The following is a 14526-nucleotide window of genomic DNA, read 5'->3' on the forward strand; positions in this document are numbered from 1 at the left end:
CAGGGATTGCAGGGTGGTTGTAATTTAGTCTGCATTTCAGTTCTTACTTCCCAAAACAATACAATGAGCTGAAACACAGCTGTCCTTCGAAATGCACACTTCTTTGCATTTTGTGATGCAGCTCTCCACCCAAAACATCTTTATCATGGCAAAGTACGTATAAAAACACTCCGTGAAAATAAGACGCAAATATGTATGATATTGGAGAGAATTGCTTCCCGAAATGCCTACATAGGGCAAACTTGCTTACAAAAATCTTAGGGGAAAATGCACATGAGAACATGTATGAATTTTCATGCCAATTGACAGGTTCATCCTTCCATCTAGCCTAGTATTGTCTACCCAAACTGGCAGCAGCTCTCTGGGGTCTCTGGCCCAAAGGTCTTTCTCAGGGTCTTCCCCATCACCAACCACCAGATACCTGGAAATGTCAGAGACTGAACCTGGGTCCCCTCTGCATGCAACATCTACTGACCCACAGAAATAGGCAACACCAAACACTTGTCAACCTATCCTCATGTTAGTGGCCAAATGACTATGTAAAAACACTGCAAAGGACCAGACCACTGCTGTCATTATTGTTTTGTCTCATGTGATATTCTTTGCAACTCACTTAGTGAGTCAACCTAGTTTTGCCCTAGTTTGCCAAATTCCCCCTCGTCATCTTTCTTTTGTTGGGATATTGGCAACTTGCCCTCTTTCGGCTGCCCAGCCTCAGCTGAAATCCAGCACCGTTTGTGTAAGTAGTGCCTGCACTTCCTTTATCGCTTACAGGACTAGAATGTGCTTGAAACCGGTCTGTTTCCATGGGTCAATATTCTGATCAATACAGAGCAACAGAGGTCCAGAGGCCAGATAAGCTGTTTGATTGGCTTCTCTTGCAGAGATCGTTATGATCCCTCGTCCAAAGCTACCTTTTATACCAGGTCAGACCATGTGTCCATTTACCCCAGTGCGGTCTACTCTGACTGGCAGCAGCTTATCGGAGATCACAGGCAGAGGGGTTGCCCCACCAGCAGCTCCCTTATCCTTTTAACTGGAGATGCCAGGGTTGAACCCAGAACCACAAATCACCGGACAATGGTGCCATCACCGGGCAGACATGCCAAGAGAAAGTGGGTTTTCTCTAGCATTACTAGACCCACTTAAACTAATGGACTCAAATTTATCACGTCTATTAACTTCAGAGGGTCTGCTCTGAGCAAGATTCATGTTGGAGACAACCCAATGTCAATACAGAAGGGGGGGAAAGCCCTCTTGGATAGCTCAGTTGAAGGAGACTGGATCATTTTGGCTCTGCTATGGATCCAGATGACTCAGTAGCCATCTGGAGAGATCAGTTGTTGAAGCGCCTCGTTCCTCTGTTTGCATGACTTTATTCATGGCAAACTCCAAGAACGCCATAAAAAAAACAACCCAGTGATTTTGAAAGGAGGACATCAGCACGCAATCTGCAAAACAAGGTGGTGGGCAACTTGGATTTGTAAAGCCATTCATTAACTCCCGCATGTGCAGCTCATTATCCATAAAATAAACCACTGGCTGCCCAAGGTGCTGGGCATGATAAAAGGCAGTTTCAGACTGTGCAAACAACCCATAATTGCTGCCATATGGGACCATTTATCCCAAGGAGATTGCCTTGCCTGAAACAGGCAGGAGACTTATCCAAGTGGGGGGTAGCCAGTAAAACATACATGTGCTCAGGGAGGTGTGGGTCTCTGTCTCCCTCTTCACCACAGCCTGGTTTCTTCCCTCCAGAATTAGGGTAAAATGGAATAACAGCTGCATCACAATGAAAAAGCACCTTTTGCATTAAAGAGTTATCCATTTGCTCTGCAATCCTATGGAAAATGTGTGAGACCAGGAAAAGAATGGACTATCTTGGAGTACACTAGGCAAGATAGACTTCACATTAACACTGCATTGCAGCTCCTATTTGTAAGATGTAAAATGGAACCATATCGCCATTGCATATGGGGTTTCAGACTTCAGTTCTTAGCCTGTCCAACCTGCTGAGTTAGCCTGTAAAGGGACCCCTGACCATTAGGTCCAGTCATGGCCGACTCTGGGCTTGCGGCGCTCATCTTCCTTTACTGGCCGAGCGAGCCAGCGTACAGCTTCCTGGTCATGTGGCCAGCATGACTAAGCCGCTTCTGGCGAACCCGAGCAGTGCACGGAAACACCATTTATCTTCCTGCCAGAGCGGTACCTATTTATTTACTTGCACTTTGATTTGCTTTTGAACTGCTAGGTTGGCAAGAGTAGGGACCGAGCAATGGGAGCTCACCCCGTCGCAGGGATTCGAACTGCCGACCTTCTGATCGGCAAGCCCTAGGCTCTGTGGTTTAGACCACAGTGCCACCTGCGTCCTAGTTAGTCTGTACATAATCACAAATCCCCTTATCTTCTCCATCCATTAAGAACATATTCAAAGCCCTACTGGATCATACATACATATATACACACAGTTCAAACCATCCTCCAAGGCTGCTTACAACATGAAAAAAAAATGTTATGTTAATATTGCAGCTGTTGTATAAGGGATCATTATTTTGACCAGAATGTAACTGAAATTAATAAGATTTTGGAATGCAGAAATAAAGAAAATCAACCATCAAATCTAGCATACGAAGGACCACCTAAATTATACAATTCGGTATTTGAATGATTGGTATTAGTAATTGTATTATAATTTGGTATCCTTATAATGAGGCTATTATTGGATTGCAATTGAAAATTAATAAAAATTATTATCAAAAAATGAACATAAAAAATTACTCATAACAAAAGTACGCATAAGCAATAAATGAAGAATTTAAAAATACAAAACAAAATGCAACAATTTCCACATAAATCAATTTCCGCAGAATAAAAAAATGAACTGCATGGACTTTTAAACCCTGATTTTATTTAACAATGTCCTGCTTGAGTGGAAGTACCCAAACGTTTACTGCTGTTGAATTCTGCAGTTATATGGCAGCGCAAAATTACAGCTACATGGCTGGCCCTTGAGGAAGGAAATCAATCAATTTAGGGTTGTTGCTAAGTGGATTAAATCCAGCCAAACAAGTTTGGATGCTGTCAGCTAGCCATCAGGGTGAAAGGCTGTTGGCATCCTGCAGGGAATTTTCAAAACAGAGGCCTGGGATTGAATGAAGAGCCGGACTTCAGCAAGCAGCAATTCATAGTGTTTAAAGTGGGCAGTGTTGTCAAATGCATACAGGTTAGAGCAGAGCTGGGGAACCTCAGCCTGGGGGACAGAGTGAATGTGGCCCTCCAGGGCTTTCTAACTGGCCCTCAAAGCTCTCCCAATGCCACAAGACCCCTCACTGGCCCTGCGCCAGCCTTAACAATTAGGAATGGGTGAATCTGCCAGTTTCTCACAGTTTTCCAGTCTTAAGTTCGGTTCTCTGCATTTCCACAACACTTTCTTGGGGGTTTTTATATTAAAAATTCATTATGAATTTCTCATAATATGCATGAGTTTATATGCAATGTTGCCTTAAAAACACATTTTTGCAAAGCAATTTCCCCTGATAGAAAGTGTTTTTAAATGTTATTTTCATCAGTATGTACATTTTGTGCACACATTGCCCTACCCTACTACCTCCCCCCCCCCCATAAAACACACATCGCTTGGCTAAGGAACTGCATTGCAAAGAGGAGCAGCTTATAATAACAATAATTGCATTATTTATACCCCGACCATCTGACTGAATCCTGAACCCCTGGTTTACCTGGTGGCAAGTCAGTATGTCAACTCCCCAGTCCAGGGTCAATCCGAGTGTTCAAAGCCCTGCAAAAATCCTGGAGCAACCAAGCCGAGGTCCATCAACATGGGCAGTTGAGCAGACACAGCACCTCAGCTCTGCTTCCCTTTGGTTCTTTGCATGCTGATTGCAGCATCTGGGCTTGACGAGGCAGGTGACCCTCACCTGTTCTAAGCCTGCTCCATCTGAGGAATCACATCTTTCTTCCCAGAGCTAGCGAGCCCCACCTGGCCAGCTAGGGAGCTGGGCTGTGGACCCTTGCCTGCCTCAGCCTCCTAGAGCATCCTGCCTGCTGCTCCTTATGCCTCAGAGCCCGCTGTGTTTGTGGAAACAGGGCCCCCTCTGGCTCTGGTGATGGGTCCTCTGCTCTGGTTCCTCTGCACTGACTCCCTCCCCTTGCCATCCTCTTTCACCCCGTGAGTACTTCCTACACCAACCTCTCCTTCCCTATCCCCTGCTTGCCCCAGTGTGTCCCCATCCAGGCTACATCCCTTGCCAGGTTTCTCTTCCTCCTCCCCGTTGTCCTGCCAGTTCATGACAGGGTGGGTTGCTTTCGAAGGATAGCTATGTTTTGGTTTGCATGTTGTAGGATCGCCATACGTACGGAATTTACCAGACATGCCCGGAATACTGTAGTCAGAAGCAGTGTCCAGGCAGAAATTGTCCAAAAATTTGGATGTATGGCAAGCCACGTTGACACTCTCATTTTTGGCAATTTTCCTTAAAAAGCTCAACAGCTTTTGTATCCGGATTTTCACTTTTTGAAACACGGCAGCCCTAAGCGTATTGTTTCAGAAATCGCCAATTAGGTACTTCCACCTTTAAATGTGAACTGAATCAAATTTCTCCCCCAACCCTACTAACAATATGAAACAAAACAAGAATGGAAAGCACAAAACGTGTGTACGCATGACAGACATCAAGCTAAAGATTGAGTTCCAGCCTGCGTTTGGTGTCAGAATTAATAAGCCCCCAGGCAGCCCTGAACCATACAGATTCCTCTGTAGACTCTAGCATCTCTCTCTCTCTCTCTCTCTCTCTCTCTCTCTCTCTCTCTCTCTCTCTTCCTGGTACCCTGGTGCTTTTACAACACATGGCTCCTGATGCTGGGAAGCAGGCCATTGTCTCCAGGAGTTTCTGGGCATGCCCAAACATCTTTAAAGGGGTCAAGAATCAGCCAGAAAAGGGAGGGACCAGGAGGCTTGCTGGCCAGCAGTGGAGCAGGAAAGGGCAGAGGGAACGCTCTGTTCAGTTCTCAGCCTCCCTCTGGCATGAGCATCATGGAATCTGCTGTGTGTAGTGGAGACGAGCCAATAGGCTCTGCTGGAGCCTGGAAGCATTTTCCATGATGTAGACTGCAGGAATGGGCAGGGGTGGTTTGGTAAGCACACAGGCAAATGCATTTGCCACACACACACACCCCGGCTGAGCCCCTTTCAACGACTGAGGAAGGAGAACTGCAAGGGTGAAATGTGATGCAGCTCACTTCATAGCTCTGCGTGAACACCAGTGCATAGGAAGGTGGCTTACATTGAATCTGTCTGGCTCAGATCAGTCCGAAAGCCTTTCATGTTGAGGAGAACCCATGAGTGGGTGGAGTCACCCCAGTACCCGTACCCTCCAACATTTCTCCAATGAAATTAGGCACATCCTATTCAATGATGAAGGGACGCGGGTGGCACTGTGGGTTAAAGCACAGAGCCTAGGACTTGGTGATCATGAAGGTCAGCGGTTCGAATCCCCACGATGGGGTGAGCTCCCGTTGCTCGGTCCCTGCTCCTGCCAACCTAGCAGTTTGAAAGCATGTCAAAGTGCAAGTAGATAAATAGGTACCGCTCCGGCGGGAAGGTAAATGGTGTTTCCGTGTGCTGCTCTGGTTCGCCAGAAGTGGCTTAGTCATGCTGGCCACATGACCCGGAAGCTGTACGCTGGCTCCCTCAGCCAATAAAGTGAGATGAGCGCCGCAACCCCAGAGTCGGTCACGAACTGGACCTAATGGTTAGGGGTCCCTTTACCTTTACCTTATTCAATGATGATGATGATATCCCGTTCATCTGACTGGGTTGCCCCAGGTTGCTTGCAATACATATAAAAACATAATAAAACATCAAACATTAAAAAACTTCCCTATACAGGACTGCCTTCAGATGCTCGGGGGGGGGGGTGTCAGATAACTCTATACCCTTCAGTATTTCTCCAATGAAATTAGGAACCTTCTAAGGAAAACTGGGGCATTCCGAGATGAAATCAGAAACTGGACATCTTCTGTAAATCCAGGACTGTCCTGGGAAAATAGGGGCACTTGGAGGGTCTGAGTACCTAGGAACCATTCAGACACAGGGTTGAATGTGGCCCCTCACACATCTCTATCCAGACCTTAGGATCCTGCTTGTATCACACCCCTCAGTGGCCCCTCTCCTCTTGATTTCACCAGGCTGTAATGAGTCACTGAACTCTCGCTTGTCTGGGATGGAGAGCAGTGTGGGTCCGCTCACAGCTACTTTTGCCACGTACCCCAGTGGTATGCACACCCCCAGAAGATTGTCCATGAGAGCATGTGGGCTCAAAATGATAAAGGTTTCCCAACCCTGCTTTGCTACTTGTGGCCTTGCTAACTCAGCACACGTGGCAATAGTGCCCAGAGACGTAAGATCCTCTTTCCAGTCCTATTGCAAAACCCTATAAGGGAAATGGTGCCCCCTTTGGTTATGTAATAAGATACCCCACCCTGGCTGGCTTGCTCAGGGTTCTGCCTCCTCTGATGTTAGCGCTGAAGCCATCTCAGACCCACAGCTCATTTTCCAAAGCGTTGACTCAGGCTCTGTCCGCGAGACATGACGGCCATGCGCTGCTGTGGACACAGCGATCTGCGTTTCTGCTTTAAGCGAGTGCCTTCTGCTTAATTAATTAACTGGCAGAAGCAGAGGTTGCTTCCACACATCTTCGACTTCTCCCAATCTGAAGTGACAGCTTAAGCCCCGACAAATGTATTTGAGCAGAAGTAACACAGAGAAGGAATCTGCTCTGTCACACAACGGCATGCCCTAGGCCACGCTGCTAAGATGGGAGAAGGGGAGCGAACGGAATCAATCCCCTAACCTAGCAAAAGGGCCGAGAAATTGACCGTGGTTTTTAAAAGCACGGTGCTACACACTCGGAAGTAAGTCGCACTGATTTCAGCAGGAATTGCTCTCTAGGAAGCGCCTCTCGGTTTGCCGCCTTCGGACGAGGGCCTGTGTTAAAGAAGGCTTTTCAGTATGTCAGAACTTCTGAATATACAAGCCAAAACAAAGGAATGCTTAAATAAAAATATTTATTTAATTTTTTCACAAGATTTATATGTTACTTGATTGTCATGAAACCTCAAAAAATGAAACAATAAAATTATCAGGGGGGAAAAGGGGGGTTAAAACTACAGTTCCCTCCCTTTACATTTTCGGTCCCTATGCACATAAGTGAAATTGCGTAGCATGGAGAACAACCCACTTTAATAAGGAGAGAGAGAGAGAGAGAGAGAGAGAGAGAGAGAGAGAGAGAGAGAGAAGGGCAATATGCACCTTAAAGGCAAACATATTTATTGGAGCGTAAACTTTCTAAAGGACTCAGGGCTTAATGGGCTTGGTGACAGAAAGGTAGTTTTTGATCTGACATTAGGAGACACTTATTGATGGTAAGAGCAGTTTGACAATAGAACCACATACTCAGAATGGGTAGTAGGGATGGGTGACAATCTCAATTCCATTCACACATAAAAGTGGACCTACCTAATTCACCCTTTCCAACACAATACACAAACTGAAACACAGCCATCCTTCCAAATTTGGACTTTTCTGAATTTTGCGATGCAATTATCTAGCCAAATAATGTATACAATGCTTTTTTCATCAAGAAACACAGCAGCTGAGAGGGGCTACCAGAAGCCACAAGCAACAGCCATTTCACAGGAAACTAACAACGTTGCCACCATCTTGGGTGGTAATCTGGAGTCATCTCCACAATTTATGCATTCCATTGAAGTAATCTGGGAGTGAGGCTCCTGACACACCTTTCCCCATCCCATCTGGTGCTTCTCAGCTCCTTTCCTCCTGTACCCCAGCATTTGTCTTGCTGCACCCCAGAGGCATCTGTCTCCCTCTCCCAAATTACTCAGTGACAAGAAGTAAATTCTGTTTCCTTAAAACTATGCTAGCTAATTGAACCATTTAAGCCATGGGTAGGCAAACTAAGGCCCAGGGGCCGGATCCGGCCCAATCGCCTTCTAAATCCAGCCCGCGGAAGGTCTGTGAATCAGCCTGTTTTTACATGAATAGAATGTGTGCTTTTATTTAAAATGCATCTCTGGGTTATTTGTGGGGCATAGGAATTCATTCATTTCTCCCCCCCCCCATATAGTCCGGCACCCCATAAGGTCTGAGGGACAGTGGACTGACCTCCTGTTGAAAAAGTTTGCTGACCCCTGGTTTGAGCTTTCTGGTTGCAGGATGCATGTTTGGGGACCAGCAGCGTTTGCTAAGAATCTGCACCTTGAGTTTAAGCAATCGACTCTGGACAACTTACCCGTCTCTGCTCGGCGGAGCCCAAGATATCACTTGAGAAGCCATGGGCCACTGATGTGATGTGACATGCCCCCTGGGCATCCTTCCTGCATCCAGGACTGCGCTCCCCCTTGTTAAGGCATTTCCCTGTTGATGGTGCACATACTACACTGATAACTCTGCGAGTATCGAGGGGAATGGGTGGGCGGACGTTCCCTCCATCAGCTTAGATTGAGCAACAAACTACTCCGATTACGATGCCAAGTCAGAAGCAGGAGTTACATATGGCCAGATGGGAATAAGAATCAAGGGGATCTCTAACGTTGTGTTTTATAAAGTGTATAAATTGTATCTTTTGAAATACTATTTTTGTGGGGTGAGGGGAGTCCACCCTGCTGGGGCTCTACCGGCTTCTCAGATCCTGGTGGGCTTGAAATCTGCAGGAGCTCTGCTGGCCATATACACAGCAAGGCTTCTGCAGAGCAGCAGCGATCAAGCCAGGAATCCCCTCCGGCCATAAGCTGTCCTGGTGGTAGCGGAGGAGGTATCTGGGCTCTGCTATTAGAAATGGGACGTGGGTGGCGCTGTGGGTTAAACCACAGAGCCTAGGACTTGCCGATCAGAAGGTTGGTGGTTCGAATCCCCAGGACGGGGTGAGCTCCTGTTGCTGGGTCCCAGCTCCTGCCAACCTAGCAGTTTGAAAGCACGTCAAAGTGCAAGTAGACAAATAGGTACCACTCCAGCGGGAAGGTAAACGGCGTTTCCGTGCGCTGCTCTGGTTCGCCAGAAGTGGCTTAGTTATGCTGGCCACATGCTGGCCACAGCTGTACGCCGGCTCCCTCGGCCAATAAAGTGAGATGAGCGCCGCAACCCCAGAGTCGGTCACAAACTGGACCTAATGGTCAGGGGTCCCTTTACCTTTACCTTACTAGAATTGGGGAGGGAGCATTAGCTCAGTGATAAAGCATGCCCCTGGTTCAATTCCTGCCATCTCTAATTGCAGACCCTCCAAGTGCCCCAGGGATGTTCCCATATTTACAGAAGCCATCCCAGTTTCTAATTTGATCCTGGAACATCCTGCTTTTCCTTAAAGGTAAAGGACCCCTGACAGTTAAGTCCAGTTGCAGACGACTCTGGGGTTGCAACACTCATCTCGCTTTACAGGCTGAGGGAGCCGGCGTTTGTCCGGGTCATGTAGCCAGCATGACTAAGCTGCTTCTGGCAAAACCAGAGCAGTGCATGGAAGCGCCATTTACCTTCCCGCCGGAGCGGTCCCTATTTTTGGAGTGCTTTCGAACTGCTAGGTTGGCAGGAGCTGGGACCGAACAACAGGAGCTCACCCCGTTGCGGGGATTCGAACTGCCAACCTTCTGATTGGCAAGCCCAAGAGGCTCAGTGTTTAGACCACAGCGCCACCCGCATCCTTGCTTTTCCTTAGGACGTCCCTATTTCCATCAGAGAGAGATGTTTCAGGGTATGAAGTTATGTGATGCCCAATGTGAGCAGCATTTTAGTTGGCCCTAAGGAAGCCACAGCATTGCTGTGGGTGTTGACCGGCATGACTACTTTTTTTGTAATTAAAGGAGTGCTGCAATCCTGAACATGATAATCCTAAACACCTTCCCTTGGAAGGTTACGTTCTTCCCCTCACTGGAGGTTTATCAGTGAATATTGGATGGCCATCTGCCATCCATTTCTGCTTTGCAGATGGTCAATCTAGATGACTCTTGGGGTCCCTTCCAACTCTCTAATTCAGGCATCCCCAAACTCAGCCCTCCAGATGTTTTGGGACTACAATTCCCACCAACCCTGACCACTGGTCCTGTTAGCTATGGATGATGGGAATTGTTGTCCCAAAACAGTTTGGGAATGCCTGCTCTAATTCTATGATTCTATACTTATCTGAGAGTAAGACCCATTGGTGATAGCGGGACTTAATTCTGAGTAAACATGCCTAGGTTTGAACTGTAAATGCAACCCTCAACCTGTTTACTCAGAGGTGAGGCCTGCTGAATCTTAGCTTCCCCCAAGGCCATCTGCTTGCTGCTTATGCCCTCTGGCTCTAAGCCAGCCTTCTTCAACTCCATGCCTGGCTTCTGCTGTTTTGGACTACAAATCCCATCACGCCAGCCACCATGAGACTGCACTAGCTGGGGCTGATGGGAGCAGGGTCATTCCAACCAATACGCAGATTGACCTGCAGCAGGGGCTGGGGTCAGAAAGCAGGCAAAGGCTGGCCACAGGATGGGAGTTGTATTCCCAAGAGCACAAGGCTGGGAAAGGCTGCCGTTCAGAGAAATCGCTCTCTAGCACCGCAAACAACTGCTGACATCTGTTCCCTATTAGAGTGAACTTTTGCTCCTTTTTCTTATGGGTAAGCTTCGTCAAGTGGCCACGCCAGGTCTTGTGACAGGCGTGAATGCTAGCTAAGAACACTTTGCTCATGTTTTCGCCTCCCCTTGGACTGGAATCATGGAGATGTCATCATAAGCAGCCTCTTCATTTGTCTCCGCCAAAGACACCCAGCACCAAGGACCCAGATGTCTCAGAGAAGGCTGTGGAGCAGCCTCGAGCAAGGATGAGGCACTGTTGAGTGCCTCAGCATCCCGGGGAGAGAGAAGCAGGAGAAAGCCCCTGTGACAGATGCCTGCTTCTGCTTTAGCTACCCTGGCTTCCCCCAACCTGGTGCCCCCAGATGTTTTAGACTACACCTGATCAGAGGCACTGTGCTTCTGAATTCCCATTGCTGGTGTTATAGCAATTGGGGTTGGCTTTTACAGGCCAACTCTCCATCAAGGGATTCTATGTCTTCTAAGTCCATGATGGGTCAGAGAAGGATGGATGGAGGCAGGATCCAGTGAGAGCAAGGCAGCTCTTTATTTTCCTGCTGCAACAGAAGGTCCCCCTGTCCTCTTTGCTAGGAGCTGAGGGCACAGAACAAAGGTGTGCAAGAACTTTGAAAGACTTGGAATTGCCCAGCCAAAGACCACCCCAAAAGCATAAGGCATGTGTCACAGAAAGAGGCAGTCTACAATGGAAATTTGAGAGTATGGCTTGTCTCCTGTCTGTAGCAATGTTTAACTGATTGCATTACCTGGCCAGGCTGGGCCAGTCTTTTGAGATGGTAAATACCTTAGTACTAGACTCCTGATCACAGGCCTACCCTATTCAAACACAAAATATGTCCTTAAGACAGGATTTGAGGGATTTGTAAGGGAAAGAACTATTGAGAAAGGTTTCCCCAAGAAACCATTTCCTTCTGCAGAGGAAATATCTGGGGTCGTTAGGAGAGGCAATATGGCTTTGGTGTGGTCCTGTGTGCTAAAGTGTCTATTTATCAGGGAAATATTTCCTAATTCTGAAGGGTGAAGGATTGGTTTTCTGTGGAGTGCGGCCCATTATGTGTGTACACCTTAAAATTGTATAACTCTGGAAGCCTTAGGAGGGAAGAGTGATTTTGTGCTCAGATCCTGCTTAGGGGCTTTTCAAATGGCATCTGGTTGGTGCCCCTGTGAGGATAGGATGCTGGGTCACTGGCCTCATCCTGCAAGGCCTGCTTATGTTTTTATAGAGCAGGCCTGACTCTACCATTAGGCAGAGTGAGGTGGCTCCTGAGGCTGCAGTCTTTTTAAACATCTACCCAGGTAGCTCCGTTGGTTAGAGCATGGTGCTGATAATGCCAAGGTTGCAGGTTTGATCCCCACATGGGACAGCTGCATTTTCCTGCAAGGCAGGGGGTTGGACTAGATGACCCCCCAGGGTCCCTTTCAACTCTACAATTTTATGATCTCACTGGGTGGAAGGAGTGCCCTCTGGGGTGGGGTGGGTGCAGGTGTACTGAGACCACCTGAATATTTCTGTCTGCACCTGGAAAGCCCGTGTGGGAAAATGCTTGGGTGCATTGAGAGGAGCCGAAAATTAACAGCCTTGCAAAAAGGGGGGGGGGAGGAAAAAAAGGAGCTTGTAAGAGCAAATCATTTTAATCTCATCCTTGGAAGGCACAGATATTTGGATGACATTTGGAGTCCCTCCCAACCCCCCTCTTTCTTTCTCTCTTGTTGGCCGTAGCATAAAAATTTATCTACAAATAAATAATGGAATGGTCCAAAGCCAAATAAGAATGAAATGCTTTATGCTGCCTAGAGAGAAATGCATGACTCAATTATGCCTCTTATTAATAATGTATCTTTTGCACACTTTCCGCGGTTATCTTGGGGGAGGTATTTTATCTTCCCAAATAATGGCCACCGCCAAACAAAGAGCAAAAATCCAAACTGTACAGCCTGGAATCCTCCCAATTCCTAGCTCAGGAGCTTTCAAAATGAGTTGTGGGGAGGTGGACTTCCAGCCAGCATGAAAAACCCTATATTGCAGCCTGACAGTGGATGCTGGTCTACTCAGGTGAGTAGCGCACTGGATCACCATCCTCAGTTTGCCCCGCAATCCCCACCTGCCTTCTTACTTACATCCAGTCCAGGGAGGTGGTGCTGTCTTCTTCTTCTTCCTTAGCCTTGGAGTTGTCTCTGGCTCAGCAGAGACCAGAGGTGTGTAGTCAGTGGACTAGGGGGTCCACGCTAGTCCCCTAAACACTCCCCTGGTGCCTCCTTCCCGAAGCCCATGAAGCTTCTGTCCAGTTTAGGGAGGGATGTGTGATGCTCCTACTGGTCCAAGAGCCCTCCCACTACCTGCCCAAAGCCCCCAAGATTTGGGATGGACGCAGAAGGGCTCCAGCATCCCATCAGAGACCTGGCACCTTCTTCCCAAAGCCCAGCAAACTTCTGCCCAGCTTAGGGAGGGAAATGCAATACTCATGTGTGCAATGTTGGGGCATCGCAATGTGCAACATTGCCCACGCCCAAATGCCCTTGCAAGCTGGTGCCTCTGGCCCTAACTGTACCCCTACGAAAAATTTTGCCGCACGCCACCAGCAGGGACAAAGATGGGGACAAATCAGGCCACACTCCTGCCATACATGGGAAGCATGATGACACCACTTTAAACAGTCATGGCTTTCCCCCAAAGAATTCTGGGAGCTGTAGTTTGTCATGGATGCAGAGAGTCATTTGGCAGTGTGTCCCCATTCTCCTTGCCAGAGTTATAATTCCCAGGGCAGTTGAGCAACCAACTCCTGTTCACAGAGCGAGAGACTAGGGCAATGGCAGCAGGTTCCCTATTTGGGGTCAAATTTTGTGGTGTGATCTGTGAGTTTGTTTGCACCCAGGGTGAGAGCCAGGAGGCTATTATTCTTATATATTAAATTTGCATACCACCCCGATGCTTTTTAACATCTTTATGCGCCCCCTTGCCCAGCTTGTCCGGAGTTTTGGGCTGGGCTGCCATCAGTATGCTGATGACACCCAACTCTATCTGTTGATGGATGGCCATCCTGACTCGGCCCCAGACACACTGATCAGATGCTTGGAAGCTGTGGCTGGATGGTTACGTGGGAGCCGGTTGAAGTTAAATCCTTCGAAGACAGAGGTCCTCTGGCTGGGACGGGACGATATGGGATTGAGGGGGCAACTCCCATCTCTTGCGGGGGTGCAAGAGATGGGAGTTGCCAGCACCGTCCGTTAAGAGTTTGGGTGTAATCTTCGATACCTCCCTCTCTATGGAGGCGCAGATTGCAGCTATAACAAAGGCGGCATTTTTTCATCTCCGCCAAGCTAAGCAGTTGGCCCCTTACCTCTCTCGCCCTGACCTAGCCACTGTGATCCACGCGACGGTCACCTCCAGACTGGATTATTGTAACTCGCTCTACGTGGGGCTGCCCTTGAGACTGACCCAGAAACTCCAGCGGGTGCAGAATGCCGCAGCGAGACTCCTTACGGGGTCTTCGCTGCGGGATCACATTCATCCGGTGCTATACCAGCTGCACTGGCTCCCAGTGGAGTACAGGATCAGGTTTAAGGTGCTGGTTTTAACCTTTAAAGCCCTATACGGCCTAGGACCCTCGTATCTACGGGACCGCCTCTCCTGGTATGCCCCACAGAGGAACTTACGGTCCTCTAATAAAAACATCTTGAAGGTCCCAGGCCACAGAGAGGTTAGGCTGGCCTCAACTAGAGCCAGGGCTTTTTCGGCTGCGGCTCCAACCTGGTGGAACGCTCTGTCACAAGAGACAAGGGCCCTGCAGGACTTGACATCTTTCCGCAGGGCCTGCAAGACAGAGCTGTTCCACCAGGCCTTTGGTTAGGGCACAGCCTGACTCCCTCCTTCAG

Source organism: Podarcis vaucheri, assembly GCF_965113315.1.
Source record: "Podarcis vaucheri genome assembly, chromosome: 7".
Lineage (NCBI taxonomy): Eukaryota > Metazoa > Chordata > Lepidosauria > Squamata > Lacertidae > Podarcis > Podarcis vaucheri.